Below are 18850 nucleotides of genomic sequence, written 5' to 3' on the forward strand. Positions count from 1 at the left end.
TCTGCTTCTATTTCTTGAAGATGGAAGGACATATCAGATGTTAGAATCAGATGTGTTAAACAAATCACTGAAAGAACTTCAATTCTTTCATTACCTTTTAGAGGTAAAGTCTGATATTACCAGGAGATGGTCAAACTTCATATTGAAGACCATCAGAGATAAAGCTAGAATTTCTAGTTCAAGAGTTACGGAATTCATTCCTAGTATTGTTGAAAATGATGGAAGTGAAATTCCAATGAAGAAGGATTCTGCTAAGTTTGAAGTGATTCTGAAAGGGAAATGTCTATGCTACAATGAAGATTCTTCTCATCGTAGGATAATAAGACTGAATGATGGTTTAGAAAAAAAACCATATCTCTGCTTTAAGGACTGCAATCTATCAGATTGGAAGTCAGAATGAAGAGATGAAGCAAGCAAGTCCTGAAGATTAAAGAAGAAAAGCTGATATTAAGCTTTGTCAAGAATCATCATGGATTCAGATTAACTCAGTGAGTAAAAGCTACAAGGACTGTAAGTTGTAGTTAGTTATCTAGTTAAACTCTTATTGCATTTGTACTTAAATGTTTTTGACATCATCAAATCTATTAACTTATATATTTTACATAATTTACAAATTGGGGAGATTGTTAGATATATTTGAGATGTCATGTCTAATATGTTTCATGTTTAGTTTTCAGATCTTAACAAACATGACATATCAGGACTTACTGAAATCAGGATTTACTGGAAGTCAGAACTTAATATCAGAACTTAAGGTCATATCAGAATTGAAGTGCGGGAAGACTTTCATATAAGGAAGGAAGCTGATTTACGGTAGAAGATCGAGACTTAAACAAAAGAAAATATAAATGGAAAGAGTTAGAAGACTGGAAGACTTGTAGAAGATATCTGATTGATATATTTTAGGAGACAAAATTATATTCCATATCAATTAGAAGTTATCTTGTAACTGTGTACTATATAAACACAGACTTTGGGTTTATACTATATGTGTTATCATTATCGAGAAGATTATATATTGTAACCTAGCACCTCTTAGTGATATTTGTTCATCACTGAGAGAGAACAGTTCCATTGTAACACAATTTATCATATTGAATATATCTGTTTACTGTTACTTGTGTTCAAAATCGATTTGATTGTAGTAACACTGTATTCAACCCCCTTCTACAGTGTTGTGTGACATAAAAAGACATATACACGTTGAACACTATGTGGAGTAATCAATGCCGTCAAACTCCTTTTCTATGCCCCGAAAATAAATTAATACGGAAATATGTCACGTAAATTATGTCCTCAAAACCTTGCAATATATATACTTTTGCGTAGGTGTCAAACCGCTGATCGTTTATATGTATTACAATTGAAATTTAGACAGACGGATTGGAAGATATAAATTTTTGAAAATCGAAAACATATAAAATAGAGGGAGAGAGAGGAGAGACAGAAGGGGGGTGGCGGGGGAAGGGGGAAAGTGAAGTGATAAAGAGGTGGGGGTACAGGTAGTTATAGGATTTTTGTTTTTGTTTTTTTTTTTTGTTTTGTTTTTCTTTTTCTTTTAACTAAAAATTAATACAATATAATTGAAATTAGGCTTAAATTAATAAATAGCGGGGAATAATATTTAATTAAATAAATATAAATATAAAATTTATATCAATATTTTTCAAAAATTATGAATATTTCAAAAATGCCAAAATATAAAATATTTGGAAGTCCCACGATTTTATAAAAATAAAAATCTGATTTTTGTGGGGTTTTACGTTCCGAAAGAGGTCGGGTACGATAATTTTTATGAAACCGAAATACTTCTAAAATTCTTGGAATATTTAAAAAAACTAATAAAATAAAATTTTCAAAATTTTTTTAAAAAATATTTTTGAGTTTAACATCAGACCCGAATTTCGCGATTTAACGAACAAACTTGCGAGTGAAACTAACTCGAAAAATTACCAAAATAAATCTAAAATTCTCGGAATATTTAGAAACTAATATAATAATATTTTCATAATTTTTAAAATATTTTTGAATTGTGCATCCGACCCGCATTTTACGATTTAACGAACAAACGCGCGGGTAAATATAATCCAAAAATTTTTCGAAAAAAATTAAAATTCTCAAAATATTTAAAACTTGAGAAAATATGAGTCTCATGATTTTTGAAACATTCTTTAATTTAATACTGAATTTACACTTATATATCAAACCCAAAAATAGATTACTTAGACACTAAATAACTATAAAAATGATACAATTTAATACCAGATTTTGATAATTATCAAAACCGAACTTCTTATAAAACACCCTATGAGAAAATAATGTAAAAATATCCCGTATCTCGAGAATACGGGTTTTATTGATCTACCGAAATGATTATCGCATCAAAATTTTTGCGCCGGGACTCGTACGGGTCAAACCGTACTCCGGATCGAAAAAGTCAAAACACGAAAAATATTCAGAATAATCAAATTAGGTTAGGAAGGAGTTTTACGAATAGTTCCGGGTTGTAAAAACACAAAAACGGTTGAAGTTTGACGATTCCCGGATTTATAAAATAGTTTTATAATTACTCAGAAAATAATTATTAAATCTATAAATCCTTATAAAATCATATAACAATCCAAAAATTACCAGAAAATTACCATAATTATCTATACTTTATTCTGGACATATTAAAAATCAAAATACTTACACTTTATCACATATAAACATCCAAATATAAATATCAAGCATCAGATAATTCACCAAAATTCCCATAATAATCACATAATAATTATTTATTGATAAAAATAATTACATAATATTTTCCTGATATTACCAAACAATTTCAATTTACCGATATCAATAAGATCAGCTTTCAAATAAATTTTGAAAATAATACATTTAAGTAAATATTTTTAGAATTTAACAAGGATTGATATAACACTTACCAATTAGCACATTACCAATGAAACGAACACGTCAAACAGGAAAAAAATATCCATAATTTTATTCCTTCTAAATCAGAAAATCATATAAACATATTCAAGGAATAATAATAATAATTACTGAAAATCCGGGATATCATAGTATTCGGAAACAAGATGGATGAAAATGGCACAGTAATCAGGAACAAAGCTAGATTGGTTGCTAAGGGCTATTTTCAACGAGAAGAAATAGATTTTGATGAAACTTTCGCTCCTGTTGCAAGACTTGAAGCCATCAGAATTTTCTTAGCCTATGTAACCCATGCCAATTTCAAGGTCTATCAAATGGATGTCAAAAGTGCCTTTCTAAATGGAGATTTGGAGGAGAATGTCGATGTCAATCAGCCTCCTGGGTTTGAAGATCCAAATTTTCCTGAATATGTCTACTATCTTTTGAAGGCACTTATGGACTGAAGCAAGCACCTAGAGCCTGGTATGACACTTTGTCAAAATTCCTCTTAGAAAATCATTTCACAAGAGGTATTGTTTATAAAACCTTACTCTGTAGAAATGTTAATGGCTCTAGTATACTTGTTGAAATTTATGTAGATGATATTATATATGGCTCTACAGATGAAAAAGTTTGCAAAGGGTTTGCCGAATTGATGCAAAGTAAATATAAAATAATCATGATGGGAGAACTAACCTACTTTCTTGGTTTACAAGTTAAGCAAGTTAGTGATGGAATATTCATTAGTCAAACCAAATATATTTATGATCTTTTGAAGAAGTTTGACCTAATGGATTGCACATCTGCAAAAACTCCCATGGCCACAACAACTAAACTTGAATTAAACACTACTGAAAAGTCTGTGGATATTTCAAGCTATAGAGACATGGTTGGCTCACTTTTATATTTAACAGCCAGTAGGCCAGATATAATGTTTGTTACATGTCTTTGTGCTAGATTTCAAGTTGATCCTAGAGAATCTCATTTAGCAGCTATTAAGAGAATTTTCAGATATCTCAAAAGAACTCCAAAACTTGGCATTTGCTATCCTAGAGATTCTGGTTTTGATCTAATTAATTATTTAAATGCAGATTATGCAGGTTGTAAAATTGATAGAAAAAGTAAAACATGAACCTGTCAATTTTTAGGAAAAAACCTGGTATCCTGGTTCAGTAAAAAGCAAAATCCAGTCTCAACTTCTACAGCTGAGGCTGAATATATTGCTGCTGGTAGTTGTTGTGCATAGATTTTATGGATGAAAAATCAATTGTTGGACTATGGTCTACATGTGAATAAGATTCCTATTTTCCATGACAACACAAGTGCAATTGCAATTATTGAGAATCTGGTTCAACATTCAAGTACCAAGCGCAATGACATCAAGTACTACTTCATTAGAGAACATTTCATGAATGGTACTGTGGAACTTCATTTTGTTCCAAGTGAGAAGCAGCTTGCAGACATCTTTACCAAACCACTTAATTTGTTTTGATGTCTAAGCAAACTGAAATGCAACTAGAGTAAAATTTGATGCTTCCTGTTAAAAGATGAAATTTTGGCTGTGTCAGAATTTACATCTCGACGGATGTTCATTATCTGTTGAAAAGAACATTCATTGAATTTTATCATCCATCAGAATATCATACATTACTCTGGGTACTTATACTTTTATCCGCCAAATTATGTTCAATCTTAGCTGTTAATTCTAAATATCATCCGTCGAATTTACGTACAGCCTGTATGTATATTTCAACGGATAATTTTAGAATTTTGACAGTTTTTCTTATTTTAAACGGCTATTTTGGGAAAATTTGATTGGCTACTTTATTTTACTTTTTAATTTTTGACAGTTTATTTCTGAGTAAGTATAAAATGTCATTTCATTTCTATTTTTGCTTTTATCTTTCTCAAGCAATTTTTATAACTCTCTTCTTCTCCAAAAGTAAATACTCCCTTTCTACAACTAACTTCAATCACAGCAATGGCACCCGTAGTCAAAATTATGTCCTCAACTGGGTTTGTTTATGAAAAGAACAACTTTGTGGCTCTGGTGAACAAGCAAATTCCAACTTCTGAAGACTATCACAAAATGATGGACTTCATGCTGAACTGCAAACTAAGTTATGCCATGCTTGAGTCTCCAACCATCTACTGAGAAGTTGTCGAGGAAATTTGGACTACAGCAGTGTTCAACTCAAAGGACAAAACTATTACCTTTAATCTCAAAGGTAATGAACACTGTGTTAACTGTGATACAATTGAAAAATGCTTTAAACTGCCTGAAAATAACACACTTGCTCCATACACAGACACTGATGTGAGTTACATGCTAGTTTCCATGGGCTATGCTCTTGATGCCAATAAGTTAAGTGATATTAGGAGAATGGGTCTTAGGAAAGAATTGAGCTTTTTATGTGATTCCTTTATTAAGGTGTTTTTCGGAAAAATTGGAAATTTTTATGTTGTAACTTACTCACTTGTGCACATGCTTTATATGTTTCTAAGTGATAAGTATTTCAATTTCAGCACTTATGTAATGTATGAATTAGGGGTAAATTAGGAGATATAAAAAAGAGGTCTAAGAACATCTATTACGCAAGATTTTTTATGATGTTAGCTAATTTTGTTATTGAGGATCTCTCAGTTGTGAACCCAACAAACAAGTTAGATTGTTGGGTCCAAGAGAGAAGAATTATTGCTGACTTGAACAGGGCAAATCACCACAAGGATGTTCCCCTTGTGTACATGCCAATCATGGAACAGCCTCAGGTAAGTGAGTTAAATATTTTTGTCCCCACTACTTCTCAACCACCTATTTCATTACAATCAACTGTGGTAATGGCACCTATAACAGTGACCAAACAGGTGCCTACCCAAACCACAAAACCTAGAATTTCAAAACCCAAGTCAAAGAAAGCTCATATAGTCTCTCTCAAAAGAAGCTAGTTGTAACATCCACTAAAAATAAAGAGGGGAGTGTGAAGGGGAGTGAGTCTGGTGAGGGACAAGGTGAACATAAAAGAATCCCTAAGAATAAGGATGGAGAGGTGTGTGTTACCAAACCTAGCCACACTGTAGTTTCCCAATAATCTGTAGTGATTAATAAGGATATAAGCTCATTACTAGTCTCATCCTCCCAAAAGGATGTTACTATTGAAACAAGCTCTCAACGAAGAGCATATGCCAAGAGGGTTAGGGACACAAGCTCACCCCAAACTTATGCTAGAAAGAAGAAATCCAAAATACTTGGGGATACATAGGGTGCACACACTGCGTAAACTATAGTCAAAGACTCGGTTACAATACCTTCTCAAAGTCAGATTGATGTGACTCCTGTAAATGTGGAGTCATGACCAAAATCTTTAATAATAGAAACACCTCACACATAAAACTCACCCACCAATTCTCTGGATGTGGACATGATTCAAACATCAATTCCTGAGTCTCCATCTTTAACTCTCATGGAGAAGCCAAAATCTACAGCAAGTGAGCATCATCTTTTAGATTATTTGTTGGCTCACTTGCCATTCCTTTCGGATTCTACTGAGAAATCTCTGTTAAATCTCAAATCACATATCCTACAATAGTTTCAACTCCATACTCTGTCATTTCTACTATTTCAATGGATATTGTTCATCCGTTGACTAGTGATTGTATCTCAACGGATGTGCTTTACAGAAACCATCCGTTGAAACTCTCAACTACAACCTCAACGGATGTTTCTCATCAGTTGAACATCACTGCACCACTTCAATTTTCAACAATAATTACAAGTGCAGATGATTTAGTAGTTGTACAATCACTCTTAGGATTGAGTGAAGGGAGTGAACAGCGTGAGAGGTTGAATTGCTCTCAAGCAAAAGGAGAGGAAAAGAGTGAAAATATGCAAGTTATTTCTTCCAGCTTAGCAAAAGTGAGTGAGAGGAGTCCCACCTTAGTAGGTGAAGGTGAGGGTGTGAGGGTTGGAAGCCAAGGGGAGCCTTTGATGCAAGAAAAGAGAGATTATGAGAGAAAAATGGGCACAGAAGAATGGGAAGAGCCCATTGTAAGTGAGTTAAGGGATGTCAATGAGGTTGAAAAGAAACAGCTATTTCAGCATGATTATCAAGCTATCTTAGACTCTGTTTCTTATGAAGCTGAGGCATTTACTCACCCTATTCCATCTTATCAAGTTTTAGCTGAACATGACAATGTGGCTGCTGAGAGAATTCTCAACTTTGTGCACACAACTGCTTCTATGCAAAGGGCCAAGGATGCAATCACTGCCATGGCCCCCACAACTGTTGATGATTTTGATTATCCAACTGGTGGTTCTGAGGATATATTTGGGGATGATGATAATGATGAAGGAGATTCCATGCATATAGGGGGAGAAGCAGGCCCTAGCTCAAGAATAAACACTCCATCTTGGGTGTTTGGAAAAGAATGTGATGAGCACCATTTCAAATCCACTCCCTCTCACATCATTCAACAAACTCAAACAGCTCTTCAAGCTACTACAAATGCCAACACCAAGAGACTTCTTCAAGCACACCTAGAATCTCTTCAACTACACCAAATTCAATCTCTAAAGTAAAATCTAGATGTAACTGAGCTCAAGACAGAAATTGGTCAAGTCAAGAAGGATATTACTGCAAGATTGGAGGCTACCTTTCCTAACGCAATAATGCTAGATTTCAACAGACAGCTTAGGAAAAACTCTGATCTAGCCAACAAAGTGGACTCCTTAGACACCAGGCTCCAGACCCTAGAAACATCTATTAATCAAATTCATCTCCATTAAGCTCAACAAACTCTGCTACTTTAAAAAATGGTGGCTGCACAAATCTCAACCTCCACTCAACTTGATGCTAACAAAAAGGGGGAGAAAGACTCTATTGTTCCGGTTAGCCAGGGGAGTCAACAAGTGAGGGGGAGAAATGCTCAACATACAAGTTAAACAAGTGATTATTCCAACAGTTACTTTCACTAAGCCACCAGCCTTTGGCAGCATTGATCTAATCAAGATAGCAGCAGCTAAGTTGGAGTCAAATGACAAATGAAAGAAGCTTGATGTAGCAGCAGCTGAGTTGGAAATAAATGAAAACTGGGAAAAGATGGGTGAAACCATCAAGAAAAAATTTGGTCCAATTGAGAAGCAAGACAAATTTTTCTCTCACTTCACTCAATTGAGACCAATTTCAGCAAATGACATGAGCTTAAGGAACATGGAAAGAGGTCAATGGCCATCCATCAAATCTGCAAAGACCAATGTGATTTTCAAACCCAAGAGAAATTATCCAAAGAAATCAGATAAAAATCCATTGGACCTAATGTATGAAACCCCTAGGCAAGATGAAAAGAAGTTGTTTGGAAGGTCCATTGCTTTCTTCAAGGATCCCAGAGAATCAGTGCTAAAGAAAAGGATTGCTAAGATCTACAGAAATGGTAAACTGATCTATGTGGTGGATGGACATCCACAGTTTGTAGAGGCTAAGAAAGAGGAAAAGGTGAGGATCAAATAACAACAAAAGCAAGCTACTTTAGATGCCAAGAACCAAGCTAAGAAGTCTTCAATCACAGAAGTTGTATTTCTAACTGAGACATCTGAGAATCTGATTGAAGGAAAACAAGAAAAACCAAAGCAGAGTAGGAGATTTAGATACAAACTCCCATCCAAGAGAAAGCTGGATTTCAATGATGATAAGGAAGAGTACATGCCTATCAAATTTATAACTTCAAGTCAACCAGCCATACCTACAGTAAGGAGGCTGAATTCATAGTTGATCCTAACATAACTTTCCATGGTAAACCAGTAATTCCCAAGGATGAACCCATAGATTGGGAAAGCCTGCCTCTTCCTAACCTAAACATTTCAATCAAAGTAAAGCCAAGAAAGACAAAGAAAAGAGCTATCAAGAAGACCAGACCTGTCAAACTTCAATCCAAATCACCGTCCACACCCAAGCCAACTGTCAACAAGGGAGACCAACTCTTCATCTGTGACATCAAAGAATTCTCAGATATAAATCTTTATATGGAAAAAATAGATGAAGTTAGAGATATTGATGCCTATAGACATCTTCCAGAAAGATTAGTCTTCAGGTACAAGGGTGGAAGAGAAATGACATGGCCCCTTCACAGAATTCTCAATGAAGGTTATTCTACTTTGGTGACTGTCTTTTCCTCAATCAAGAAAAATTTTGATTAAACATAGTTTCCAAGAAAATGGTACTAAACAAGATTGAGGAGATAAAAAATAGCTGGAGAGGACCAAATGCACTCCCAAGAGTATTGATAATTCCTTTTAATTGAGATAGGGTGCATTTGAGGCCATATTGGATAATGGAGTTGAAAGATGATAAATGCATCAGAAGATTCTTTAGATTGATAGATCAACTAAATATTTCAAGCAATGAAACTCTCAAAGAGATGCAAGAAAAGCTGGATCAGACAAATGAAGATGAATCTTAGTTCTACAAGCAACTCCAAAATCAAATTGAGGAAAATAATGTGAAGGTGGGAAAGAAGTTCAAATAATCAAGAAAGTAATCCAAATTTACTCAGTCTAGAGGAGCACCTTGAAAATAATTTCTGAGATACTCTACAAATTTTCCTCTGTAAGAATTTTCAATAAATTGCACCACTTGTAAATTTTATCTACCTTATTTCATTCGGTATTTATAGAGTGTTTTGTTATCATCAAGTTTATCTTAATTTATGGCTACAATTCCAGTAGACATAAATTGGGGGAGATTGTTAGGAATATGTTGTGTACTTGATGTTAACTTGAAAAAAACACTTAGTAGATTTTATTTAGGTGATTTTGTAGCTTTGAACGGATGATCAATTCAACATCCATTGAAAGAGTAGCTTATGTAATAATAAGTTTAGTAGCACATTTATGCATACCTTAGTGAACTAGATGTTGTAGAATGTTTAAGTCATGTGGACTACTAGATTGATATGCAAGATAGGTTGGTTAACTGTAAATATTAGATGCCTTGTAATCTTGCATAAATGAAATGGAGTTAACTGCCATGAAGATAATCTCAATAGATTTTTCACTAAGTCTCAACGGATGATCAACCATACTTCCAACGGATGATCCAATGAAGTTTCAACGGATGATCAGCCAAAGTTTCAACGGATGATCCAATGAAGTTTCAACAGATGATTAAATTCAAAAGAGCAGTTGATAGTAACTTGACAGTCACATGAGTTGGTTGTATGCAAATGGAATGTGGCAGCCTAATTGTTGGATATATTTGAGATGTCATGTCTAATATGTTTCATGTTTAGTTTTCAGATCTTAACTAACAGGAAATATCAATACTTACTGGAATCACGACTTACTGGAAATCAGGACTTAAGGATATCAGGACTTAGATTATCAGAAGATGGATATCAGAACTTAAGTACTGGAGGACTAACATTTAATGAAGGAAGCTGATTTACAGGAAAGAAGATCAAGACTAATACAAGAAGAAGATATGCATGGAAAGAGTTAGAAGACTAGAAGAATTATATAAGATATCTGGTTGATATATTTTAGGAGACAGAAGTATATTCCATATCAACTAGAAGTTATCTTGTAACTGCGTGTCTATATAAACACAGACATAGGGTGGAAGATCATACAATTGTAACCTAGGAGCTCTCGTGATATTTGTTCATCACTGAGAGAGAACAGTTTTATTGTAACAGAGTTTATTATATCGAATACATCTGTTTTCTGTTTCTTGTGCTTTAAATCAATTTGATTGTATTCTACACTGTATTCAACCCCCTTCTACAGTGTTGTGTGACCTAACAAGTGGTATCAGAGCCTCTCTGTTAACATACATACACTAAAGATCCAAAACAATCATGTCTGAAGAAGCAGAAAATCCAACCAAGCCCACCAAAACTGAAGACACTCCAAAGACTCAAACCCATAGTCGATATGAGACTGTCAGGGTTCCCATGTTGAGACCTTCTGAGTATCCCATGTGGAAAGTGAAGATGGCTATGTTTCTGTAAGCTACAGATCCAGAATACTTTGACAGAATTTATGAAGGACCGCATAAGCCAACCAAGCTCCCTGTTGTAGTTGCAGATCAGCCAGCAAAGACCATACCAAAGGAGAAAAGTGAATACACAGCTGAAGATATCTCATCTATTGCCAAGGATGTAAAGGTAAGGCATTTGCTGCATAGTACCATTCATAATATCATGTCAAATAGGGTAATTCAATGCAAGACTTTAAAGGAGATATGGGATGCTTTGGAGATAAGGTGTCAGGGAACTGATGCAATCAAGAAAAACAGGAGGACTATACTCACTCAAGAGTATGAGCACTTTGACTCAAAAAGTGATGAGTCATTAACTGACTTATATGACAGGTTTGTCAAACTCTTGAATGATCTGTCACTGGTGGACAAGGAATATGACATTGAAGATTCAAATATAAAATTCCTTTTAGCTCTTCCTGAAAGTTCGGATTTGAAAGCGACTATCATAAGAGACAACTATGCTCTTGATGAAATTTATGGAATGCTCAAGACTTATGAACTTGAGATGGATCAAAGAAGCAAGATATATGGGAGAAAGTCAAGAACAGTTGCACTTAACGTTGAGGAGGAATCCCCCAAAGTGGTTGTCTCAAAGAAAGGAAAAGGAAAGGCTCTCATCATAAAGTCTGATTCAGAATCATCAAGTTCTGATGATGATGATTCAGAAACTGAAAGTCTACCTTAAGTAGATGCTGATAAAGAGATGATGAAGCTGTGTGCTCTTATGGTGAAGGGTATCACAAAGATAGCCTATAGGAAATTCAGAAGAGGAAAGAAGTTTTCCAGGAAAGGTAGAAGTTCTGATAAGAAGGGCTTCAGAAAATCTGAAGGCAAAGGAGGAAAGTCTGACAGAGGAGATTACTCAAATGTCAAATGCTATAACTATGGTGAGAAAGGCCACATATCTCCTGACTGGAAGAAAGAAAAGAGTGATAAAGGCTTAATGAAGAAGAAGCAGCTTAAACATAAGCTGAAAGAGATTACCAGTGTAAATAAGGTAAAGGCAACTAGGAAAAATAGGAATGGAAAGGAAGGAGTGAATAAAAGCAACAATTATATGCCTGTTCCTAATGCTCCTAGAAAGAAATGCTATAACTGTGGAAACTCTAACCATCTGGCTTCTTTTTGCAGGAAGAATAAGAATATAAACTCCTTACCTTCTAAGTCAGGAGTTAAGAGTCAGTCTGTTAGGTTTAATCCACAAAATCCTTGTTTTCATTGTGGTAGTACATGGCATTCCATTTATACTTGTAAGGAATATCATAGTTTGTACTATGATTATTATCAGATGCAACCTTCTTGAATAAAGTTGCTTATATTCCTTCTAGTGTAAAGTATGATGCAAAGTCTGATACTGTTAATATTGATAAGAAAAATGTTAGCATAAACTCTGATGTTAAATCCGCTGTAAATGTTAACAAACTTAAAAAGGCTAAAGGATCCAAGCAAGTATGGGTCCTTAAAACTAACCATTAGTGGTCTTTGTGATTGCAGGGCAACATGAAGAATCCTAGTTCTGGACAGTGGATGTTCAGGACATATGACTGGAAATAAAGCCCTGCTATCAGATTTTGTGGAGAAAGCTGGCCCAGAAGTTTCTTATGGAGATGGCAACATTGGAAAAACTCTGGGATATGGCAAGATCAATCTTGGGAATGTCATCGTTGAAAAAGTAGCTCTTGTCTCATGACTTAAACACAATCTATTGAGTATAAGTCAAATCTGTGAAAGAGGTTATCATGTGGATTTCTTTGAAGAACACTGTGAAGTTATAGTAATTCAACAGGGAAAGTGGTTCTGAAAGGATATAGGCATGGTAACATTTATGAAGCCAAACTTTCAACAAGTACTGATGGTTCTGTAATCTGTCTGTTGAGTAGAGCATCAATTGAAGAAAGCTGGAATTGGCACAAGAAACTCTCTCATTTAAATTTCAACAATATAAATGAGCTTGTAAAGAAAGATCTTGTGAGAGGTCTGCGAAAACAGTATTTGCTCCTGATGGCCTTTGTGATTCATGTCAGAAGGCAAAACAAAGAAAATCTTCTTTTAAGAGCAAAATTGAGTCATTATTTCTTGAGCCTTATCACCTATTGCATGTTGATCTATTTGGTCCAGTCAATGTCATGTCTTTTGCAAAGAAGAAATATGCTATGGTTATAGTGGATGAGTTCACAAGGTACACTTGGGTGTACTTCTTACACAAGAAGACTGAAACTGCATCTACCCTAACTGGCCATGTTAGACAGCTGGATAAATTGATCAAAGATTCCGTTAAAACCATAAGGAGTGATAATGGCACCGAGTTCAAGAATTTAATTATGGAAGAGTTCTGCAAAGATTATGGAATCAAACAGGAATTTTCTGCACCTGGAACTCCACAGAAAAATAGAGTTGTAGAAAGAAAGAACAAGACTCTCATTGAAGTTGCACGAACAATGCTTGACGAAGCAAAGCTACCAACCTATTTTTGGGCTGAAGCTGTGTAGACTGCTTATTTTATACAAAATGCTACACTTATAAATAAGCATGGAAAAACACCATATGAGATGGTGAAGAAGAAGAAGCCAAATCTGAAATACTTTCATGTATTTGGTTGCAAGTGGTTTGTTCTTAAGACTCATCCTGAACAGCTGTCCAAATTTGATCTAAAAGCTGATGAAGGAATTTTTGTTGGATATCCACTTTCCACAAAAGCCTTCAGAGTCTACAATTTGAGAACAAGAGTTGTCATGGAATCTATCAATGTCTCTTTTGATGATAAGAAGATTACTGGACTTGAAGATTTTGATGATCATGATCAGCTGAGATTTGAGAATGAAGATTTAAATTCTGATTCTGGAAATTTTGATGACTTAAATCCTGATCCTGTAAGTTCTGGTGGTTTAAGTTTTGATGTCATTGAATCTGTGATAAAAACTCCAAAGGAAAATGCACCAGTCCAGGGGGAGCAAGCTGAAGAACCTACCACATCTCAAGACTCTCGAGAAGCATCAGAACCTGTCACTGGCTCTTCAAGTTCTGATTCATCTAGTTCTGATGAGCCAAATTCTGATAATTCTGGAAGCTCTGATTCTTCAACTCCTGAAAAATCAAATTCAATTTCTGAAGTCTCAGAGAGCATAAATACAGGGGGAGCATCAGAAAATGCTGATGGAGACAATATGGATCATGGGGGAGGATCCAGTTCTAGAGATCAACTTCCATTTGCAAGGAAGTGGACTAAAGTACATACACCTGATCTAATCATTGAAGATCCTGAAGTAGGTGTCAGAACTAGAACTGCAACTTCAAATGAATGTCTCTATCATTCTTTTCTATCTTAGACTGAACCAAAGAAAGTGGAAAAGCTCTTTAAGATGTTGATTGGGTGCAAGCAATGCAGGAAGAGTTAAATGAATTTGAAAGAAATAAAGTCTGGACCCTAGTGCCAAGACCAAAGAAATCAGTTGTTTGTAAAAAATGGGTGTTCAGAAACAAAACTGACAGTGATGGCATAATTACAAGGAATAAAGCAAGACTGGTTGCTAAAGGCTACTCTCAACATGAGGGTATTGATTATGATGAAACATTTGCACCAGTTGCTAGATTAGAAGCCATAAGGATATTTTTGGCTTATGCTGCTCACAAGAAGTTTAAAGTCTTTCAAATGGATGTGAAAAGTGCTTTTCTCAATGGACAATTGGAAGAAGAGGTATATGTTGAACAACCTCCAGGCTTTGTAGATCCTAAATTTCACAATCATGTCTACAGGCTTGACAAAGCACTTTATGGCCTTAAGCAAGCTCTAAGAGCATGGTATGCGACTTTAGATCAATTCCTTCAGGAAAATGGGTTTCACAGAGGCACAATTGACAAGACTCTATTCTACCTCAACCATGGAAAGGAATTACTTTTGATACAGATATATGTTGATGATATCATATTTGGTTCTACTAATTCCAAACTGTGTGAGAAGTTTACAAAGCTAATGCAGTTAAGATATCAAATGAGTATGATGGGAGAACTCAGCTATTTTCTGGGCCTTCAAGTCAAGCAATCTGAAGAAGGCACTTTTATCTGTCAATCCAAGTATACCAGAAATTTACTAAAGAAATTTGGAATGCAAGATTGTTCAACTGCATCCACTCCCATGGCCACTGCAACCAAGTTAGATAAGGATACTGGTAAATCAGTAGATATTACTAACTACAGAGGTATGATTGGCTCCTTACTCTATCTAACTGCAAGTAGACCTGATATCATGTATGCAACCTGTCTTTGTGCAAGATTTCAGGCTGATCCAAGAGAACCTCATTAATTAGCTGTAAAAAGAATTTTCAAGTACCTTAAGGGTACAGCTGATCTAGGATTGTGGTATCCTAGGGAATCAGATTTTAAGCTAATTGGTTACTTAGATGCAGATTGTGCAGGATGCAAAATAGACAGGAAAAGCACTAGTGGAAGCTGCCAATTTCTTGGAGGCAGATTGGTTTCTTGGTTTAGCAAGAAACAAAAGTCAATTTCCACATTAACTGCAGAAGCAGAATATATTGCTGTAGGGAGTTGTTGTGCACAGATTCTTTGGATGAAGAATCAGTTACTGGATTATGAGTTAGAATTTTCTAAAATCCCTATTTACTGTGATAATCAAAGTGCTATTTCTATGACAGGTAATCCAGTGTAACACTAAATGACAAAACACATCAGCATAAGGTACCATTTCATAAGGGAACATGTGGATGAAGGTATAGTGGAATTGCATTTTGTTCCAACAGATCAACAGCTAGCAGACATCTTCACAAAACCAATATGTGAAGGTACTTTTATAAGATTGGTAAATGAACTTGGGATGGTTTCAGGTTCTTTCTCTAAATCTGCTTAGCTTTTTGTTCTCATGCATCAGACTTTATGATCAGGTTTACAGATTGTATTATCTATATTTAATATGTGCTTAATTTGAAAATTCATTAAATGTTGATTGTTATCTGATGTGGATTTATATACTCTGATAAGTGTTTTGAATGATCTGTGACTATTTAATCCAATGAAGATAACTGTGCAAGATGCTGACCTAGTAGTCTTTAACATACTAGATATCACATGTTTGAATTAGTTGTTTATGTGGAAACTCATTAAACCAAGCAGATTCTGATTTTGAGCTTAGTCAAGTTTACTTTGTGTATCTTATTACTAAGTCACAAACTAGATTCTTGTTTCTTATCTGTCAAATTCTGATGTTAGTAAATCTTAAGAATGAATTAAGTGCTGATAAGCCTCACTTATCAAAAGAAAAGAAAAGAAAAGAAAATAATAAAAGTCAGGTACTCCTTTGAGATCTAGAGTAAAAATGTGGAAGGGGAGACCCAAGTACATTGCTGGTATTAAGTAATATGCATTAGAAAAGCAAAAAAATTTCTTGGTGACTTTTCACACTCTATGATTACTGGAGAAATACTCTGATAACAACATAAATTCTGATAAGAAGTCGTGACTCACTTACACTGAGAAGCGACTGTAAAACGGAATTTCAAAAGATGCATAAAATGAGCACAAACAGTTGAGGTGGACTCATGCATAAATTTTTTCTATAGTAGACATCATGACTGATGACATATTTTAAGCATTTTTCTTAGTTATGGCTTATTTCTAAGATGTACTTGAAAGGAATATGTCCTAAGTCCAATCATGCATTAGGATTTAGGAATAACTTTTATGTAATCTGTTTTGATTTCAATGATATTAATAAAGACTTGTTTTGTTTTTATTACGGGCTTTATCTATTTAAGTGTTTAAATAAGATATACCATAGTTTAGAGTAAAGCTTTTTATGGCTTTTTATGGATTATGATGAGATCATAATAGTGAGACCTAAACAGATGATAACTCTAAACTTAAATAGTTCCTGGTCGTAGGATTACTAACTGGTAATTAATAATCCGCAGAGATCGGTACATACTATGCTTGCTTCATTATGAAGGATGTCTGTTCTCATAGACATTTGTGTGGTGACACTATAGCTAGTATATAGGTGCTTATTATGGAATAAGTTCACTGAACATGACTCGCACAGCTGAACAACTGATGGAGTTCACTCACGGGTCAACAGTTGTTCAAATAGTGATAGTTGTACAAGTATCCTTAGACTTGAGGTCATCATAGTCATCTTGTGTACACTGAACTATGCTTTGGTTTAGTTCTTAGTCTCCAGGGACAATAAAGGATCTACCCCTTCCAGTGAAGGAAGTGAATGTTCAAGGCTGATCCACTTATGCTAGTTCAGGAATCTCTGGCCAGAGTGAATGAAATTAGAAAGGAGTTTCTAATTTGCATAGAACTAAGCATAGTAAATGGTAGGCAAGTGATTGAATTAGATAGGCTTGACACGAGATCCATGCCTTGTATTTAATCGGGACATTGTAGGGTAGAAGGAGTTTATTGTACGGTAACTATTCACTGAATAGGTTCTTGGTATTCTAAGCAGTAAATTCATATTATCCGGATAGTCGCGATATGCTGAGAAGTATCCCTCACGATGTAGAATAAATGTGATTAATTAATTAATCATATTTAATAAATTAGAGAATTTATATAAATAATGATAAAATAGTTTTATTATTATTTATTTCTACTACCGGCTTAATATTGAACCTACAGGGTCACACCATAAAAAGAGAATGATTTAATGGTGGAGGAATTAATAAATAATGGCTAATAATTATTTATTTATGAAATAAATAATTAACTGGCAAATTTAATAATTGATTAAATGATATTTAATTGATTATAAATTAATTAAGAAAAGTTCTTAATATTATTAATTAAGGATTTAATTTTTGGAAATTAAATCAAGAGAGAGAATTATTTCTAAAGTGTTTAGAAAAAGGATTAATGATTAAAAGGTGTTTTAATTACTAATGAGAATAATAAATGGGATAATAATAATAATATTTATGGGAAAATTTCAGCTGAAAATTTTGCCATTAAATACACTATTATAGACCCTAATTTTATTCCAACCTCGAAACCCGAAAACCCAAAAAGTTTGGAAAACCTAATTCTCTCCACCTCCTTCCTCCTCCTTAACATCGTTTTCTTGGTGGATACCGATGGAGTGCTTCACACTTGAGGAGTAACTGCTAAGGATCTCTGATCGTTGTCTCCGAATTATTTTAAAAGGTTAGATTCGATCCCTCGAATTTTTATTCACGATTTGTATGCATATAGATCTGTGGTAAAAATTTCAGAATTTTATGTGCTTGTATGAATTAATTATGATTTTTACAAGTTATATCATGGATTAATTTTGTCTGATGAGAAATCGTTTCTCAGAAGAATTTTGAATGTTGATCTGGGTTCTACAAGTGTTGTAGATCGTCTGGGTATTTTTCTTTTAATTTTATGATGTATAGATTTTTTATTATAAATTTTTGAAGTTCTTATAATTAAATTCGTAATTAAATAAAGTCATATATATATAAATAAACTGTCGGTATATATATATTATGTATCTGCACTACTGTGGTTTCTGTACTCTGCTGCACGGAAGCAAAGGTACAGTTGTACTGTTGTGATAGTCACGCACGGGAATCGAGGAATCTGTCCGGCGGCTGCTGAAAAAGAAACAAAAAAAAAATAGGGGTGTCACGCATTCTGGGAATGCGTTACACACCTGTGACGCATTCGCGGAATACGTTACACCCTTAAATGGCTTAAAAGGTGTGTAGCGCATCACCGGAATGCGTTACAGGGCTTGTAACGCGTTCCTGTAATGCGTTACAGCCCGTCTGTTGATTTTAAAATTGATTTTCTGGGAGTTTCGTAACTCCGTTTTGGGCGTGCAATATACCGTTGGATTCGTTTCATGAAGTGTTTTAAAGCTGTTTTTTGACTGTTTTAGCTGCTTTTAAACGTTTCATGTG

This window comes from Apium graveolens, chromosome 11, assembly GCF_009905375.1.
Source record: "Apium graveolens cultivar Ventura chromosome 11, ASM990537v1, whole genome shotgun sequence".
NCBI lineage: Eukaryota > Viridiplantae > Streptophyta > Magnoliopsida > Apiales > Apiaceae > Apium > Apium graveolens.